Source organism: Mytilus edulis, chromosome 3, assembly GCF_963676685.1.
Source record: "Mytilus edulis chromosome 3, xbMytEdul2.2, whole genome shotgun sequence".
In the NCBI taxonomy this organism is placed as follows: domain Eukaryota; kingdom Metazoa; phylum Mollusca; class Bivalvia; order Mytilida; family Mytilidae; genus Mytilus; species Mytilus edulis.
The window spans coordinates 89,578,658-89,598,399 of NC_092346.1; positions in this window are offsets into that span (position 1 = coordinate 89,578,658).

The following is a 19,742-nucleotide window of genomic DNA, read 5'->3' on the forward strand; positions in this document are numbered from 1 at the left end:
ACCCTTTGTAGTAACATAAAATTCAATTTAAGTGAAACTATGACCAATTTCAAGTCGTATGCTGTTTAAAATGCTATAATCTGTTGTTATAACATTCACTGTATAACATTTGTTGACTCCATCAGTTCATTTGGAGCCAAGAGCTGGCTACCTTTTGAGCTCAGTGTCCAATCGGTGGAACTCGCAACTAACAAACATCTACTCAACAAGTCCATTATGTAAACCTCAGATCCTGTCAGTTATGCCCAAAATATTGCGGTAACTCTTCATCAAAGGATTAATAACTGATTTTAGAAAGCTGCATGAGAGTTGAAAATCAGCCAAAACCACACTAAAAAATGTAATATCTAATTAAAACCCAATTACTGCTAATGAGGGTATCAGATAAAAGTGAAGTATTCTATTCTGGGACGACATTATGGTAAGCCAGACATTTTGGTCTGTTTCAGAAAGATTTCATTCAGTTATCAACGAACTGATGAAAAGTCTGATAAAACTACGTAAATTTTATACATTTTCCATGTTTTCGAATCGGCCATGTAGACCTCGTAGCCAGGATGTATGTTTCTCAGGTTTATTTAGGTTCATGAAGCTCTTATAAAGTTTAGAAGTAAAAGTTCAATCGGAATCTCAATTGTTATACTAAGTTTTGCCTAGTTATTTTATGATTTGATAGTCGGAGCTAGGCGGCGGAAAAGTTATATAAAAACACACTGGTAACGTTTATCGTGTCATTTTGGTACTGCGCTTCAGTCGGCGACCAGGTAATACTATACCCAGGTTTAATAGACATAGTTTTTACTATGAATTACTAGTATAATATGCTAGGAATAAAACAAAAATATAGACTCAAAGGCTGCCTCTACTGCACCATCTTCCTTGCTAGATTAGTTGATGTAATATAATTCGGCTCTTTAGCCGCGATGTGATATGACCTTTATTGAAATACCGTTCCCAGGTATATGCTGTTAAGTTACAAATTCACCGATGCATTGATCTTGTAAGTTGTAGTTTAACAAACAGATCAAAGCGGATCGGAACTCCTAGTTTATTAGAGGGGTTCGTGTTGCTAATAGTCTTAATAGTTTTCTATGGTGTGTCTTGCGTACTATTATTTGTATGTTTGTCTTTATTTTTTAGTCATGACGTTGTCAGTTTATTTTCGATCGATGAGTTTGACTGTCCCTGTGGTATCTTTAGCCCCTCTTATATAACATAATCCTTTCGTTCATATCGTTTGCTTTCGACGTTTTTATCATATTTATTTTGATAATTTAGGCATTGACTTTTTAGTTAAAAAAATAATTTATTAATTACTTTTTAAGTATCAATCAGTACACATAGTACTTGGAAAAACGGCATACACACTGCGAAACGCATGACCTTGCATAATGCAAAAATATAAGGAAACCGCATCGACAGAACGAAGAATTTTTATATATTTGACCTCTTATATAGTTCAAAAATTGTCATGATACAGAAAACCTCAATTTGACACTACATTTCTTGTGCATATTATCTTGAAAACTACAAAAACTAGACAGAAACTACACTACAAAAATCATCAGAAAAATCAGATCTACAAAAGTGAGTTCATGATACTGGGTATATCATATCGTAGGAGGGTTTATATCACAGTTATGCCAGTTATTTTTAAAGTAATCGGTGTTGATGCATAATCGTAAACTGCAAAGATGACTCTAAAAAGGCTTTTAATTTTTAGAGATTTTGCCTCAATGGCCACATCATTTTAGATGACACCATAATATCTATGAAAAATAAAAAAATGAAATAGTATTATATCTGATGCTGCAATGTACTGATACTGTAATCACTAATATATACAGTGTAGAAATTAGGATTATCCACTGAAATATTATCAAATATACTATTAAAAGTATCATCATTCAGTATAGCTTAAATATAAAACATCAATAGCCTGTGGTCAAAATGGTTAATATATAAAGCCTTCCCTGCTTCTAGCTCTATCCCTGAAAATAAACTTCTGTCAATACAGCTAGATAGGTTATATGCCTTCTGGCTCCACTCAGCTGGTGTAACTACTGGTGTATTATTTGGGGGGACTGTAGACTTTGTCACAAAATCACCAGACTAACCACTTCGGTTGTGTCCTTTCTCGACCTGATCGACGAGGCAAAACTGGAAGCGTATCATTTTCAGCATGAGGTGGATCTATGAGTTTGACTGTCCCTCGGGTATATTTCGCACCTCTTCTATAACATAAGCCTTTTGTAAGTTCATATCGTTTGCTTTCGATGTTTTTATCGTTTGGTTTTTTTTTAAAATAATTTCGGCATTGATAGAATTTTATTGATAGAATATTTAGTAAAACAAATCATCCGATATAAACGTCGAAAGAAAACGATATGATCGACGAGGCAAAACTGCTGGTGTATCATCTTGAAAAGTCTTCTAAAGGCATCTCGATCTTGCTCTTCAACCTCATCTACAGAATCTAGTTCCTGCACATCTATGACATCGGCGTGCCCATCTGGCTTCGGAGGTAATACTACTTCTTGGTCTCCATCAAGACTCTTTTTCATCATCCTCAACACTAGAAGGAGTTTTGTGAACCATTGGTCATTGATGTTCCTAGATCTCAAAATCATCGCTTTCGCTTTCCTCCGTGTTACAGTTTGTGTTTAATTAGTTATCAAAGGTACCAGGATTATAATTTAGTACGTCGGACGCGCGTTTCGTCTACTTAAGACTCATCATTGACGCTCATATCAAAATATTTATAAAGCCAAACAAGTACAAAGTTGAGCAATGAGGATCCAAAATTCCAAAAAGTTCTGCGATATACGGCTAAGGTAATCTATGCCCGGGGTAAAAAAATCCTTAGTTTTTCGAAAAATTCAAAGTTTTGTAAACAGGAAATTTATAAAAATGACCACATTATTGATATTCATGTCAACACCGAAATTTCTTTTGTGCGTAATCTTGTACTCGATCTAGGAAGTGATATTTTATCGTTAAGGTGGTTGACTTGAAATGTACCCCAGTCAGTTATTAAACTCATAGATAAAAGGATTCCTATGTAACGTTCGCTTACGCCGCTCACTGTCTTTCTGTACCGTATATCTTTCTTTGTTCGGTTATAGTACAATGTAGATAGCATTCTCCCATTTATCGAATAACTTATGTTTATCAGCAACTAAACTCTCTTTACTAGTACTTTATCACCTTTTTAGCTCACCTGTCCTGAAAGGCCAAGAGAGCTTTTCTCATCACTTGGCGTCCGTCGTCCGTTAACTTTTACAAAAATCTTCACCTCTGAAACTACTGGGCCAAATTTAACCAAACTTGACCCACAATCATCATTGGGGTATCTAGTTTAAAAAATACGTCCGGTGACCCGTCCAACAAACCAAGATGGCCGCCACGGCTAAAAATAAAATATATGCCATGGGTAATAAGTAGATTTTGGCTTATGGTTGCTATAAACAGTTTCGTATAAAAAAAAAACTAGGGGTTATTCCCCGACTAAAAATAACCATGGAGGGAACACCTGTTTATTTACTCAATTGGTGAAAAAGTATCATGTTTTTGTATTTGATTGTAAAAATTAGAGCTTTCAATTAAAACAGGTTGAATGATTGAAATAATTTTAAAAATTATATTAACTTTACATGTTTTGAGGGGAGACAACACTGTAAACATCCTGTTTTTTTTGGCAGTGAAAATTGAAAACTTATTTGCAGCCACTGTAGCTCTTTTCGGAACAGGAAACCGTACCCTGAAACAAGATTTTTTTGAAAGGCCAGGTAAAAACCTACAAATTTCATACAGTTTTAATTATGTAAAATGTGCATGGATCATGTCTTCATGTCTGTGCACATGACCTGGTTTCAAGTTTTTTTATATTCAAATTTCAGATTAATCGGATAACCCATTGTTGGGTTGCTGTCCCTGAATTGGTAATTTTAAGGAAATTTTGCCTTTTTTGGTTATTATCTTGAATATAACTATAGATAGAGATAAACTGTATATGGCAATAATGTTCAGCAAAGTCAGATCTACAAATAAGTTAACATTACCAAAATTGTCAGTTGACCCCTTAAGGAGCTGAACATTGCATTTTATAGTCAATTTTTATACGATTTTGTAATCTTTTACAAAAATCTTCTCCTCTGAAACTACTGGATCAAATTTAACCAATCTTGGCCACAATCATCACTAGGATATCTAGTTTTAAAAATGTGTTCGATGACCGACATGGGTAAAAATAGAACATAGGGTAAAATGCAGTTTCTGGTTTATATCTCTGAAACTTAAGCATTTAGAGCAAATATGGTAGGGAGTAAAATTGTTAATCAGATTAAGATCTATCTGCCCACAAATTTTCAGACAAATCCAACAACCCGTTCTTGGGTTGCTGCCACTGAATTGGTAATTTTAAAGAAATTTTGCTTTTTTGGTTATCTTGAATATTATAGCAGATAGAGATAAACTGTAAACAATAATAATGTTCAGCAAAGTAAGATATACAAATAAGTCAACATGACCAAAATTTTCAGTCGACCCCGTAAGGAGTTATTGCCCTTTATAATCAATTTTTATACGATTTTGTAATCTTTTACAAAAATTAATCTTCTCTGAAACTTCTAGGCCAAATTTTACCAAACTTAGCAACAATTATCATTGGGGTATCTAGTTTTAAAAAATGTGTACGGTGATCTAGCAAACCAAGCAAGATGACCGGCATGGCTAAAAATAGAACATAGGGGTAAAATGTAGATTTTGACGTGTATCTCTGAAACCAAAGCATTGAGAGCAAATCTGACAGGGGGTAAAAATGTTTATCAGATTAAGATCTATCTGGCTACAAATTCCACAACCTGTTTTAGGGTTTCTATACCTGAATTGGTAATTTTATGTAAATTTTTGGTTATTATCTTAGATATCATTATAGTATCTGATAATATCTAATATCTTATACTATTGATTATGTTTTAACCTTATTTCACATGATTTACAAAGAATCAGTAAATATATCTGAGCGATAAGGCTAGATACGACTGCTCCTCTTACTTTAAAGTCATAGTGTTCTTTCTGCTTCTCATCTGCCTTCTTTGCTGATTCTGAAGCAAGCTTTTACGAATCAAATAGTCGGTTCTTCAATTTCTGGGTGTACTAAGTGTGTTGTTTCCTATATTTCTCATTTACTAGTCTAAATGATAAGACAATGGGAAGCTTTGGTTGTCGGCTAAACATAAGAAAGTATTTTGATTGTCCAGTTTGTTTCGTCGTGTCGAGTGCAGTTGTACACATGAACTACCGGAGCGACATCTGGCATCCAGTTGATTTTATCTTTTGGCTGTAAAGTTCTAAGCATTGACAGTAATGTTCTTTTTAATCTCTCAGCCATGCCGTTGCCCATCGGATCGTATGATATAGTTTTTGACATCTTGTTAGTCGGCGAAGTTCCTGAATGATGCTAGGACCTTAATCTGAGTGAATTCTGTCGGGCAAACCATAATGCACGATGAAGTTATGATTCTGCAGTTATCTTTGCAGTCTGGTTGCGTGTTGGTATAGCCAGTGCATAAAGTGGTGGAGTTATCAATATGTCTTGAATTCCTCCCTTTGGTGGTTCTAGAGTAAGGTAGTTAATGCATTTGAGGTCCATTGGCTGTGATATTGCGATGTTATCTAGTGGTGCTCTTGTGTTCTTTTTTCTTTATATACCTTTCGCAATGTTTGATCCATTCTTCAATATCTTTGATCATCCCAGACCAATAAAATCCTTCTCTGATAAGACTGGTAGTTCTATCTTTGCCTGGATGACCCATTTCATCGTGCAGTGCTTCTTAAACTAACTTGGTGTGTGAAGATGACATAGTATGAGTTGATTATGTATCATTTCGTCAATGGTATTATCTCGGTGAAGCAGTGGATCCCATAGCTTGTACCGACCAGTTTGTGTCAGTTGAAGCATCTATATTCATAGCCAAATTACCGATGTCGATGGAATCTAGTGATATGCCATAAGAAGCAATCAACGGAGTATATATGTTGTGTACAAGTTATCATTTTGTACAAATTATAATGTACAAAAAATTGTACAAATTATAATTTGTAGTTTGACCTTGTACAAATTGTAATTGTAAAAAGTGCCTGCACACATTATAATTTGTACAAAATAAGACTTAATTTCACTTATAACTTGTACAATATTTTACATAGGATAATTTTTCAAATGATAACGCATAGTGTAAATTTAAATAACGAATCAATATGAATCACATTAATACTATACAATAATATACAATGATTCTATTTGTTGGAAGAGGAGAGCGAACCATGACATTTCGAATTACACCAAATATTCTGCTTTTTGCAATTACACTTGGAATTGCTACAACCACCTTTACATTTACAAGAGAGATAACCCTGTCCACCAGTTTTAAGGTTTTTTTTTCACAGCTTCCCTCCATGAAAGTTGTAAATCAGGAATTTATGACACAGAAGACATCAACATATTTTTGATGGAATCTTGGTTCATGGTTGTCAATCTAGATAATCCATCTGCATTGGCATTGGTTTTGCCTGGTATATGTGATATCGAAATTGTAAGCGGCTAATGCAACGAGCCAACGGTGTCTAGTAGCATGTAGTTTTGCAGACGGGAGTACATATGTGAGGGGGTTGTTGTCTGAGTACTATAAATGTTGGCCACAGAGGTAGTCCTGCATGAAACTTCAGTTCTGGACCACTTGAATGTAAGAAATTCCATCTTATGTGCTGGATAGCGATTACGCGTTGATGTTCATCGTGCTCCTGATATAGCAGCATTGGCGGACAGTTCGAGTGGTTTGGAGTAATCAACATATTCAAGTATAGTTTGTGAAGATAAGAGTTGTTAGCTCACCTGTCCCGAAGGGACAAGTGAGCTTATGCCATCACTTGGCGTCCGTCGTCGTCCGTCGTCTGTCGTCGTCTGTCGTCCGTCGTCGTCTGTCGTCGTCTGTCGTCGTAAACTATTTCAAGAATCTTCTCCTCTGAAACTACTGGGCCAAATACTTTCAAACTTTAACTGAATGTTCCTTAGGGTATCTAATTTATAAATTGTATCCGAAGTTTTGATCTATCAACAAACATGGTCGCCATTGCTAAAAATAGAACATAGGGGTCAAATGCAGTTTTTGGCTTATAACTCAAAAACCAAAGCATTTAGAGCAAATCTGACATGGGTAATATTGTTTATCAGGTCAAGATCTATCTGCCCTGAAATTTTCAGATGAATCAGACAACCCGTTGTTGGGTTGCTGCCCCTGAATTGGTAATTTTAAGGAAATTTTGCTGTTTTTGGTTATTATCTTGAATATTATTATAGATAGAGATAAACTGTAAACAGGAATAATGTTCAGCAAAGTAAGATTTACAAATAAGTCAACATGACGGAAATGGTCAGTTGACCCCTTTAGGAGTTATTGCCCTTTATAGTAAATTTTTAACCATTTTTCGTAAATCTTAGTAATCTTTTACAAAAATTTTCTCCTCTGAAACTACTGGGCCAAATACTTCCAAACTTTAACTGAATGTTCCTTAGGGTATCTAGTTTGTAAATTGTATCCGAAGTTATGATCTATCAACAAACATGGTCGCCATTGCTAAAAATAGAACATAGGGGTCAAATGCAGTTTTTGGCTTATAACTCAAAAACCAAAGCATTTAGAGCAAATCTGACGTGGGTAATATTGTTTATCAGGTCAAGATCTATCTGCCCTGAAATTTTTAGATGAATCAGACAACCTGTTGTTGGGTTGCTGCCCCTGAATTGATAATTTTAAGGAAATTTTGCTGTTTTTGTTTATTATCTTGAAAATAATTATCGATAGAAATAAACTGTAAACAGCAATAATGTTCAGCAAAGTAAGATCTTCAATTAAGTCAAATTGACCAAAATTGTCAATTGACCACTTAAGGAGTTATTGCCCTTTAAAGACTTTTTCACAATTTGTTCATCATGTTGACTTACTTTAAAAAATCTTCTCCTTTGAAACTGCTGTATCAATTTCAGCCAAACTTAGGCTAAATGAGTTTCAGAGTATCTAGTATAAATTTTATATTTTATTTCCTTGTATGTCAAGAAACATAGCTCCTATGGCTAAAATAGAACATAGGAGAAAATAATTATTTTTTTTGGCTTTTGAAGAAAATAGGACGATCCAAAAAACATTTAAATAAATTGAAAAGCTAAAATAATCATTGATGAGAGATTTAACCAAAAGAATTAAGGTGAGCGATTCAGGCTCTTGAGAGCCTCTTGTTTTATTGTTGTGAAAGCTGTTTCTTGCCTATCAGTCCACTGAATGATTATTGTTGTTTCTTAGTCTTCTTCCTTTTCTTTACATTTGAAGTTGGCACGATGGATGTAATTTGCTTTGACTGAAGTTACTGATGAATTTGCGGTAATATCCTATAAATCCGATGGATCTACGAACTTCTTCAGGTAGCTTTGGAGTAGGACAATTCATAACCTTCTCGACTTTCTCTGGATCTGTTTCTACTTTCTTGTCAGATTTGACTTTAGGACGGAAGAAAGAACATTCCGATGACGAAAGCTTCAAGTCGGCTTGTCGAAATCGGCCGAAGACCCTCTAAAGTCGCTTTATGTGTTCCTCGTATGTTTTAAGCAAATACGATAACGTCGTCTATGAAAACATGAAATATAAGCATTTAAACTCTGAGGCAAACAAGTCCGAAAAGCATCCGGTTGTACCCAAAGAGTCCAAGAGGTCCTACGAAGAATGCTGTCCTCTCCTTATGTTCCTCTAGTATCTCGATCCGATAATACTGACTTCATGATTACGGTTGAGAAGTACTTGTTTCCAGCCATCCGGTTTAAAGTATCTGCCATTCATGGCAAAGCAAAGGAATCTTTATTTGTCATTAAATTCGATTTCCTATAGTCCACGCCTATTTTAAGTGTGTCATTCTTCTATTTTACTAGAACTTTGGAAGCATACGAACTATTATACTTTCCAATACATTCTGTTCTGAGCATTTGGTAAAAATGGCTGTTAACATCTACATATATCGGAGAAGGTATGTTGCAATATCGATGTTTAAATGGTCGATCGTCCTGTGTTGTACTATGTTGGTATGTCCAATACCATAATCATCTTTGGAAAATATATCTTGGTATGATGTGATAAAATCCTTGAATATGATGTGATGTTATATTATCAGTGGATATATCTACTTGTAATATAAACGGTGGTGTAAATTCTTTCTCTTTGTTGATCGGTTTGATTTTTGTCGAGCCTTCGACTTTAGTCGAAAAAGCGAGACTAAGCGATCCTACATTCCGTCGTCGTCGGCGGCGTCCACAAATATTCACTCTGTGGTTAAAGTTTTTGAAATTTTAATAACTTTCTTAAACTATACTGAATTTCTACCAAACTTGGACAGAAGCTTGTTTATGATCATAAGAAAGTATCCAGAAGTAAATTTTGTAAAAATAAAATTCCATTTTTTCCGTATTTTACTTATAAATGGACTTAGTTTTTCTGCGAGGAAACATTACATTCACTCTGTGGTTAAAGTTTTTAAAATTTTAATAACTTTCATAAACTATCCTTGATTTGTACCAAACTTGGACAGAAGCTTGTTTATGATCATAAGATAGTATCAAGAAGAAATTTTGTAAAAATAAATTTCCACTTTTCCGTATTTTACTTATAAATGGACTTAGTTTTTTTTGCCAGAAACAAAACATTCACTCTGTGGTTTAAGTTTTTAAAATTTTTATAATGTTCTTAAACTATCCTGGATTTCTACCAAACTTAGACAAAAGCTTGTTTCTGATCATAAGATATTATTCAGAAGTAAATTTTGTAAAAAAAAAATTCGCTTTTTCCGTATTTTACTTATAAATGGACTTAGTTTTTCTTTCAGTTACTATTACATACAGTCTGCAGTTAAAGTTTATAAAACATTTATTAGATTCATAAACTATCCTGGATTTTTTACCAAACTTGGAAGCTTCTTTCAATCAAAAGACAGTATCGAGAAGGAAATTTTTATTGATGTTTTTCCTCATTTTTGTTGAGTCTGCGATTAACAGCAAAAGTAGGCGAGACACTGGGTTCCGTGGAACCCTTACGAATTTTAGATAAGTATAACCATATTGTAGTTTTCCAATTATAGCATTTGGTATGATAAACATGTCGTTGTGATAGTACTTATAATCTACCAATGATGGTTCATTATCTAAATCTCTTGGTAATATAGATGAAGATGTTTATTGAGTGATAGCAGATGTGAAGTGGTATTGGTAATTCTTTGTTTGTCATGGCTTTGATAGATATCTGACTGTTCGGTGGTATAATGACTCTTTTTGTATTCAGCTGATTTAACCAATGCTATTCTGTTGTTAACTTTGTAAGTTCTTTCTCCCTCAGTAGTATACATCTAAATGAAGAATACCAGGGCGTTGTTAAATCTGATGTTTAAAGAAATCCGTTGCCAAATCTATCTTTAATCATCATCAATGATGGTTGTGAATATATTTGTTCCAAACGGGACTCGAACTTTGGAGTGATACGGACTTTCTGGTACAACAAGTAGCATGGTTGGATAAAGCTGATCAGTTGAATGTTGGCCTCAATGATACGGTACTGAATTTTCATGTTGATAATCTGTTCTAAAAATGTGAGTGGTGTGTCACCAAATTGCTGAGAATAAAACTCGTTAGCTATATGTAGAAACAATGGACCCTGTATCTAGAAGAGATGAAATTTCAATGCTATTGATGATAATGTTTGATTCGGTCGGTCGTCCACAAAGTCCTGATGGTATCGTTGATTTGCATAAATTCTGTTTACGGATTTGTATGTTCATGTCGAGCGGCTGCCCTTTGTCGATGACGAAATCTATTTTAAAGGTATGTCATTGACATCCGTGATCGCGCGACATCCTTTGGCAATTTGCGAGTCTCTAACACAACGGTTGCATTTAATTGGTTAAATTCTATAAGTGGTGTTGTCTAATGTTGAGTCTGACCAAAACATCTTTCACCTCTATTATAACCTCTACCTCTAAACTGATTTTGACTGAATGCCTGTTGGTACGGTTGTGTGTTGTATTGTTGATTTGGTTGTTGTTGCTTATTTGGTTGTCCAGATTCTATCTGTTCAATGCGTGTGTTGGTTTGCTTTAGTGTTGCAGCAAGTTCCGATTCCTCCTCTTTCTCATTAGCAATGGCCTGTTTTGATGTTTCTTTAATCTTTGGTAGTTCATCAAGATTAGTTTCTTTCTCAATCCTCAAGGCTACACGGACATGATCAAATGTATGATAGCTTCTTTCTCATAGTGGTTTATATGCTTCATATGTGGTTTAAGTCCTTTCCAAACGACCAAAGCATGTCATGTATCATGATATATATATATTTGCCTGTAGCTTGCTGACTTTCCCCGAGTGGATGGCTTTATCATGGAGTAGTCGCTTGGAAGAAACACTAACCGTACCTTTTGTGGTCTCAAATCTAACAGGGTTCTTGGGCAGAATAAAAGGATTCGTGAAGTTTAAATATGTTTATTTATACGGCATGTATGTATGGTACAAATGTCTATATCTCCTATTCGGAAACATCACCAGATCATAATAACATCATTTCTTCTGGTCCTGCATGATCATGCAATATGGAATTTATAGTGTCTAGAATATATAGCAATATAACTATTACTATAAATATGCTGCTGTATTCTACGATATATATAGCTTTCTCTCAAAAGGTATTCAAAAAGTGCGGTAAAACTAAACTCAGTGACTTTGACCAATAGAAGACAAGGTAATATGACACATCACTGACTGTTTAATGAACCAGAATAAACAGAGTAGAACTACAGTACTAAGAAGATATAACATACCAAGATGATTCGTTAGACAATATTAAGTTATCGTTGTTTTTCCCCTCTCACAAATACTATAAACAATAGAATATGTGATGAAGTATGGAATGAATGTTCATGTCTGTCTGGCAGGTTTCATATGACCTTGACCATGTGTTCATGATTCATGATTCATTGGGCAATAATAGGTGTTCATGTTTTTGTGAGTATCTAAGATACTAGTAATATAAGCAATTGAATATGCCAACTGTATTTGGTGTTTGAAATGATTGTAAGGTCATATGTCTGGATGGCAGGGTTTCTTGACGGTTTCCTCTTTTTAAAAGATCATTGATAATGTTAAGTTTATGTGAAACTTTAGCAAAACCTTCATATTATAGACTTTCAACCTAAATTCAAACATAAGTAAAGCAGGCACAGAAATATTAAAGTTCCATAATATAATCTATCAATTGTCTGTGATAAACACTAATAATGTTTGTGTGAATCAGCTGAAAATTTCATAATGATGAAATACTAGCAAATTTGCTGCAACTGAAATGAAGAAAGAATAAAAAATTACTACGTTGTTTTCAAAATCATATATTTTTAAAGCATTAGTTTCTAGAAGTATTAAATGTGATTGTTGTTTTATCTACATTAACTCATTATTCTGTCTTATTAAACTATACACTCTAAAGATCCTGTGCATACTCAACAATGGGCACTCTTCAACATTGTAGATGAGAGTAAATTCATGACATTAATCTCTGATTTGTTTATCTTGTATTGCTTATCATTTAGTCTGTTTTATTTCTATATATCCTGATAGTTTGTTGCTCAAAAAACAAAAGCTTGTAGAAACAAATCCTCGTTTAAGGGCAATCACTCCTATATAGAGTGACAGTCTACTATCCATTTCACAAAAATTTAATTTGTTACTTAGATCTTTTCTTGCTGGTTATTTTTTTTTTGTATTTTGAATTGTCTTGTTGTCTGTTATGATTTTTATCATATTAAGATTTATTCCTATGAAGAATAAATCCGGTTATCGGAGGAAAGTGGGCTTACGTTTTGGGAGTTGTCCCGCTTTGAACACGTGATGGAACTTGTTATGTATTATGAGTGAGGGGGGATAGGACCTTTATCGGGACTCCGGGATCGGGTGTTTTTAAGCTCGGGATTTCGGGATTGACCCTTTCGGGATCCGGGAACTCTTTCTTCGAATTTCGGGACCTCGGGATTTCGTGTTTTTTAAGCCCGGGATTTCGGGATGTCGTGTTTTTAAGCCCGGGATTTCGGGATCAGGACCCCTCCTACCCTCCCTCATGAGTCACGTTAATTATTTTAACCTTGATAACTGTGACGTCAGCATTCTTTCTTTACCACGTACGATACAGCAGAGGGAAGACGCAAAAAATTGGGTTCCGTATGAATTAACTAATGTTTGTTTCAAAAGTTACCCACCCACCCACCACTTAGATTAAAGACATACTCCTAAAATGTAGTTAATATACATGTGTTAAATGTTATATCATGTTGTTCGTTTTTCTGCTGTTTTTGTTCTATTTTTCAGGTTGAAATGACTGGTAGCTTATTCCGATTGTAATCCCAATCCTTCGTCACGGCTTCAGACAAAGACTCCGACCATTGTAATCCCAATCCTTTGTCATGGCTTCAGACAAAGACTCCAACCATTGTAATCCCAATCCTTCGTCACGGCTTCAGACAAAGACTCCGACCATTTAATGGCGAAAATAGCGACACAACATCTACAAATATATTATGCTTCTTATAATGGAATTATGTATCCGCTGAGCTTCTGTTTCCCAGGGCCAGCATCCGATATATTTTGGAAGCAATAATGTTAATAAGGATATTATATTGATATATAAGGAAATGACATTATAAGGAATAACAATAAGGTGGAAATAAGGAATAAGAATAATGTGGAAATAAGGAATAAGGAATGGACAATAATGTGGAAATAAGGAATAAGGAATGGACAATAATGTGGAAATAAGGAATAAGGAATGGACTATAAGGTTTAATTATATATACTAGGGACTTGCCAATTATGTTTCTCGGCAGTCCCATTCTTTGTCAAGCCGTGGCCGTACAATTTTGTACTTTTGCCAAATAAAATATTTCTTACTTTATATATTTGTATGTCATTTGGCCCCACGTTGTCTCAGATAAACAATGATATAGGCAAAACACAAAAAAATGGTAAAAATCTTCTTTAAAAGGCAAAAACTTCAATAAGGGGTTATCAAACAATTTTCTTCATGTTGAGTTAATTTTATATCTTGTTTTACTGATCCTTTTTGTTTATTTAAGTGTCTATAACATTGAGAATGGAAATTGGGAATGTGTTAAAGAGACAACAACCCGACCATAGAGAAGACAACAGCAGAAGGTCACCAACAGGTCTTCAATGCAGCTAGAAATTCCCGCACCCGGAGGCGTCCTTCAGCTGGCCCCTAAACAAATATATATACTACTTCAGTGAAAATGAACGCCGTACTAAACTCCAAATTGTACACAAGAAACTAAAATTAAAAATAATACAAGACTAACAAAGGCCAGAGGCTCCTGACTTGGAACAGGCGCAAAAATGCGGCGGGGTTAAACATGTTTATGAGATCTCAACCCTCCCCTATACCTCTAGCCAATGCAGAAAAGTAAACGCATAACAATACGCACATTAAAATTCAGTTAAAGAGAAGTCCGAGTCTGATGTCAGAAGATGTAACCAAAGAAAATAAACAAAATGACAATAATACATAAATAACATCAGACTACTAGCAGTTAACTGACATGCCAGCTCCAGAATTCAATTAAACTGATTGAAAGATTATGTCTTCATCATATGAATATCAGGCACAATCCTTCCCGTGAGGTGTTTAGTATCATACCATCATAACATATACGAGAAGAACATAGACCGTGTCATGCCAACAACTGGTTTTTAAATAAATGTGTTTAGTTCCGATGCAAAGACCCTATAAGTGAATCAATATTAACGCCAAAATACGCAATCTTTAGTGACCTGACAACAGTATCGTAACTATATCCCTTCTTAATAAGTCTATTTAAAGATTGTGTTAGCTTCTGAGGTGAATACTAACATTTTTGTGCTTTATAAAGAATATTTCCATAAAATATCGGATGTGAAATACCTGAACGTATAAGAAGTCTGCATGTTGAGCTATATTTACGAATGATGTCCTTATACCGATGATAAAATTTAGTATATGTTTTGACTAGTTTGTGATATCGAAAACCCTGGTGTAATAATTTTTCAGTAATACATAAATTTCTCTCGTTAAAATCTAAAACATTGTTACATACACGACCGAATCGTACAAGTTGAGATATATAAACACCGTAAGATGGTGACAAGAGAACGTCACCATCTAAAAATGGATAATTAACGATAGGAAATGAGAAATCATCTCTTTTATCATAAATTTTAGTATTAAGCTTTCCGTTAATGATATAGATATCTATCTTTAATAAATTTAATGATATTATGAGGACAAAACGCAAAAAAAATGTGGTAGAAATTATCATCAAAGGGCAACAACTCTAAGAAGTAATCCACTGACAATTCAACCTTATTTGACTATTTTTTTGTAGAATTTGACTTGCTGATAATATTTACAATTTTAAGTTCTCTCTATCTATTATATAAATATAAGAAGATGTGTTATGAGTGCCAATGTGACAACTCTCCATCCAAGTCAACCATTAGAGGTCAAAGTACCGTTATTAAACACGGAGCCTTGGGTCACACCGAACAACAAGCTTAAAATGGCCCAAAAATTTACTAGTGTTAAATCAATTAATCTAACAGGAAAGCCAATGGTCAAATCTGAAAATAAGAAAGAACCGAGAAACACTTATGAAGCACATCAACAAACATGTTACAACCACTGAACATCGGGATCCTGATTTAAACCATTCTAACAGGAAAACCATTGGTGTCATTGGTCTAATCTGCAAAACAAAAAGAGAATCGAGAAACACTTATGAATCACATCAACAAACTACAACCACTGACCATCAGGTTCCTGACTTAGGACAGGTGCAATCAAATGCAGCGGGTTTAAACATTTTAATAGGTATCAATCTTCACCCTAACCTGAAACAATAGTGTAACCTCACATCATAGAAATATACACTATGAAATATAAATTGAAATGAAAAGACATAACCACGAAGAAGTGAATATACACTGGACGAATAAATTTGATATATGACGCAATGTTAAAACAAAATCAATAAAATAAGGGGTGAGATGTTAAACAATACCAGAAAGACAACCATAACCTTGGACAAAATAGTTCTCAAAATAATAGGCAAAATTGGGGGGAAAATGGTAAAAGTTATTTATGGGCAATAACTCCTATAAGAAGTCATTGACAGTTTTGACAAATGTGAACAATTGATTGAGCTCAACATTCTGAACATTTTTACTGCTGTCGTGGTTTTCTCTATTTATAACAGTTGTCCAAATAATAGACACAACTTGCATTTTACCCCCATGTCCCATTTTTAGCAAGTCAGCCATCTTGGTTTGCAGGCAAAGTCATAGGACACATTTTTGTCGAGCTTGCAACTTTTGTTGCAGAAAGCTCGACATGGGGATAGTGTTCCGGCGGCGGCGTTATCTAACTTCTTAAAAGCTTTATATTTTAGAAGGTGGAAGACCTGGATGCTTCATACTTTGAATATAGATGCATCATGTTACCAAGTTTCCGTCAGTCACATGTTCAATGTCCTTGCCCTCATTTTCATGGTTCAGTGACTACTTGAAAAAAAGTTAAGATTTTTTGGTATGTGAAATTCTCTCATATTATAAGTAATAGGATAACTATATTTGGGGTGTGCGTACCTTGCAAAGTCCTTATGCCCGTCATACAGTTTTCACTTGATCTCGACCTCATTTCATTGGATCAGTGAACAAGGTTAAGTTTTGGTGGTCAAGTTCATATCTCAGATACTATAAGCAATAGGTCTTGTATATTCGGTGTATGGAAGGGCTGTAAGGTGTACATGTCCAACTGGCAGGTGTCATCTGACTTTGACCTCATTTTCATGGTTCAGTGGGTATAGTTAAGTTTTTGTGTTTTTGTCTGTTTTTCATATACTGTATGCAATAGGTCTACTAAATTTGGTGTATGGAATGATTGTAATGTGTACATGTCTAGCTGGTATGTGTCATCTGACCTTGATCTCATTTTCATGGTTCAGTGGTCAAAGTTAACTTTTTGAGTTTTGGTCTTTTTATCTAATACTATATGCAATAAGTCAACTATATTTGGTGTATGGAAATATTTTATGATCTATATGTCAGTCGGTCAGATTGAATTTGACCTTGACCTCATTTTCATGGTTCATTGCTCAGTGTAAAGTTTTTGTGTTTTGGTCCAGTTTAAAAAAAAACTTTAAGCAATAGGTCAACTATATTTGTTGTATGGAAGAATTGTTAGCTATACATGTGTGCCTGGCATGGTTCATCTCACCTTGACCTCATTTTCATGGTTCAGTGGTAAATTTTTAGTTTTCTGGATTAAGGTTAAGTTTATGTTTAAATTGTAATGGACTATCAACATAATATCAATGATTAGTAAAGATGGCGAGACATTTCAGCGTGTGCACACTTATTTAAACAAGATGTCCTAACGATGATTGTGATCAAGTTTGGTTTCATTTGGATCCGTAGTTAACTTGCTCACTTGGACCTTTGGGGTAGCTGGCCTAAGAGTGAACAACTATTTATACAACCACTTGCACTTTGTTTTAAAATCACAAGACAAGATTATTAGTAATATATTTATTAGTTTTAATTACAACAAATATCATCAGTAAACAACTCTGGTATGCTGTAAAGTGGGAAATTTTCAAGACAGGTTTATGTTCTCTTTTTTTGGTTATACATTATAAAATAGCAAGAAAACAAATACCTGTGAACAGGTTTGGTTTTGGTCATAAATATCACCAAGGGAGCAGGGGACTAGACCATTTTCAAATAATCGACCTTTAGACTCAGGATTTTCATATTTCGACAGGTTACCTACTAAGTGGTTAGACATCCTAGTACTTGGTTAAGTAAAAGTAACCAAAAAAATGAAAATCAAAAATATAATTGGTGCAATTTGGGTGGAAGGTTTACTGTTTTCCGTCGAATATTATTGTTGTGTATAGCAAACCTAAAAAAATAGTGCCATTAGTACTCTTGATTTTATTTCTTTAAGTTGCTCTTACTTGACCGATTAGCAGGATGTCCTACCACAGAAAAGGTAACCTGTCCAAAAAGTATAAACTCTAGGGTTAAATGTCAGATAATTTGAAAATAGACTATTAAGCCCATATTTGGCCCAAGAAATATTAGTTTTACTTCTAATTTTCTCATAATACAGAGATATCCATGAAATAAGAAATACATAAATGAATAAGAAAATATTTACAATCTTTTGATGACATTGTTACATAAAAATATACACATAATTCACAAAAATGAAGATGTCGGGCACTTGTCAATACATATTTCCTGGTGAAATCATTGTCCGCAGCAAAATTGTATCAGTGTCTTTAATAGTTATTTTAAAGGTCATTATTTTGGTAAGTTCTTACTTGTGTCGTCCAAAAAAGACCCATTTCATATAAATGAAGGAAAATAGTGAAATTTCACAAATTATACTAATTCATAATTGTTAACTGCTATGGCAATGTATGTGAAATTTGTTTTCAATCCCAGAACATAATAAAGTGATGCCAGGGCAAATTTATTATTTCATCACGTAAGCTAACTTGAATATTTACACTAAATTTAGGGCCATATGTGGGTTTATTGTCCCATCTACAGAAATATCCCTGAAAATTAACCACTTTACAGAAAACAATAGAAAATTCATTGTTTGGAAAACAATTATTCATTTGAAAAATAAGCTGAACAGCAAACTTAATGAATTGTTCAAATTGAATAAACCTGATTTTTTTTCTTAAGAATACCTTTTATATATATATTTTCAAAATTACGAACATATAGGAACTTTAAAACAGTCTTTGAAACTGAAAATTACGTGAATTTGAACTTGAGTAAAATTGAGCGGTCACACTTAGCGCAATTTAGTAGAAGTGGAATTTTACCATTAAGAGTGGAAACTGGTAGATACGACCGGTAGATACTCAAACGAAAGTGTAGAAGAAAGACTATGTATATTTTGTAAAAATCAAGAAACTGAAACTGAGTTCCATTTTATGTTTGATTGTCCATTGTATATTGAATGTCGAGTTAACTTTTTTGGTAAACTTTTAATTGAGAAAAATTTCACAGATTTGAATCATGCTGACAAATTGAACTTTTTAATGTCTTTCCACATAAGAAAATTAGCAAAATATATAGTTCGTGCATTTCATATAAGACGTCAGTTGTTATATAACACTTAATTTTTTTTTACATATTTAAAGCTTAAATTTTTGTTTACAAATATTTTTATGTCTATATATTTTTGAAATTTACTTACGTCAACAAAAGATTAGAACGTGATATAATTGTTTAATAATTGTTTTACTTTATTTGAGGTGACTTATAGGTCCATTGGGCCGTGTGTATTACTATTTATCATATATTATATGTTTATAATCTGTACATAATTTACACATGTCACTATAATAAATAATTTACTTACTTACTTATATGTAAATATTGCACTAGTACAAGTAAGGTTAAAAAAATTAATCAGTTGCAACACTGTTGAAATCTTCACACCTTAAAATTTAAAAACTTAAAAAACTTAAAATTCTACAGTATAAAAAATAAAATCCCAACATGTGGTTATATTACAAAAAAGTATGTTTAAACATCCTAA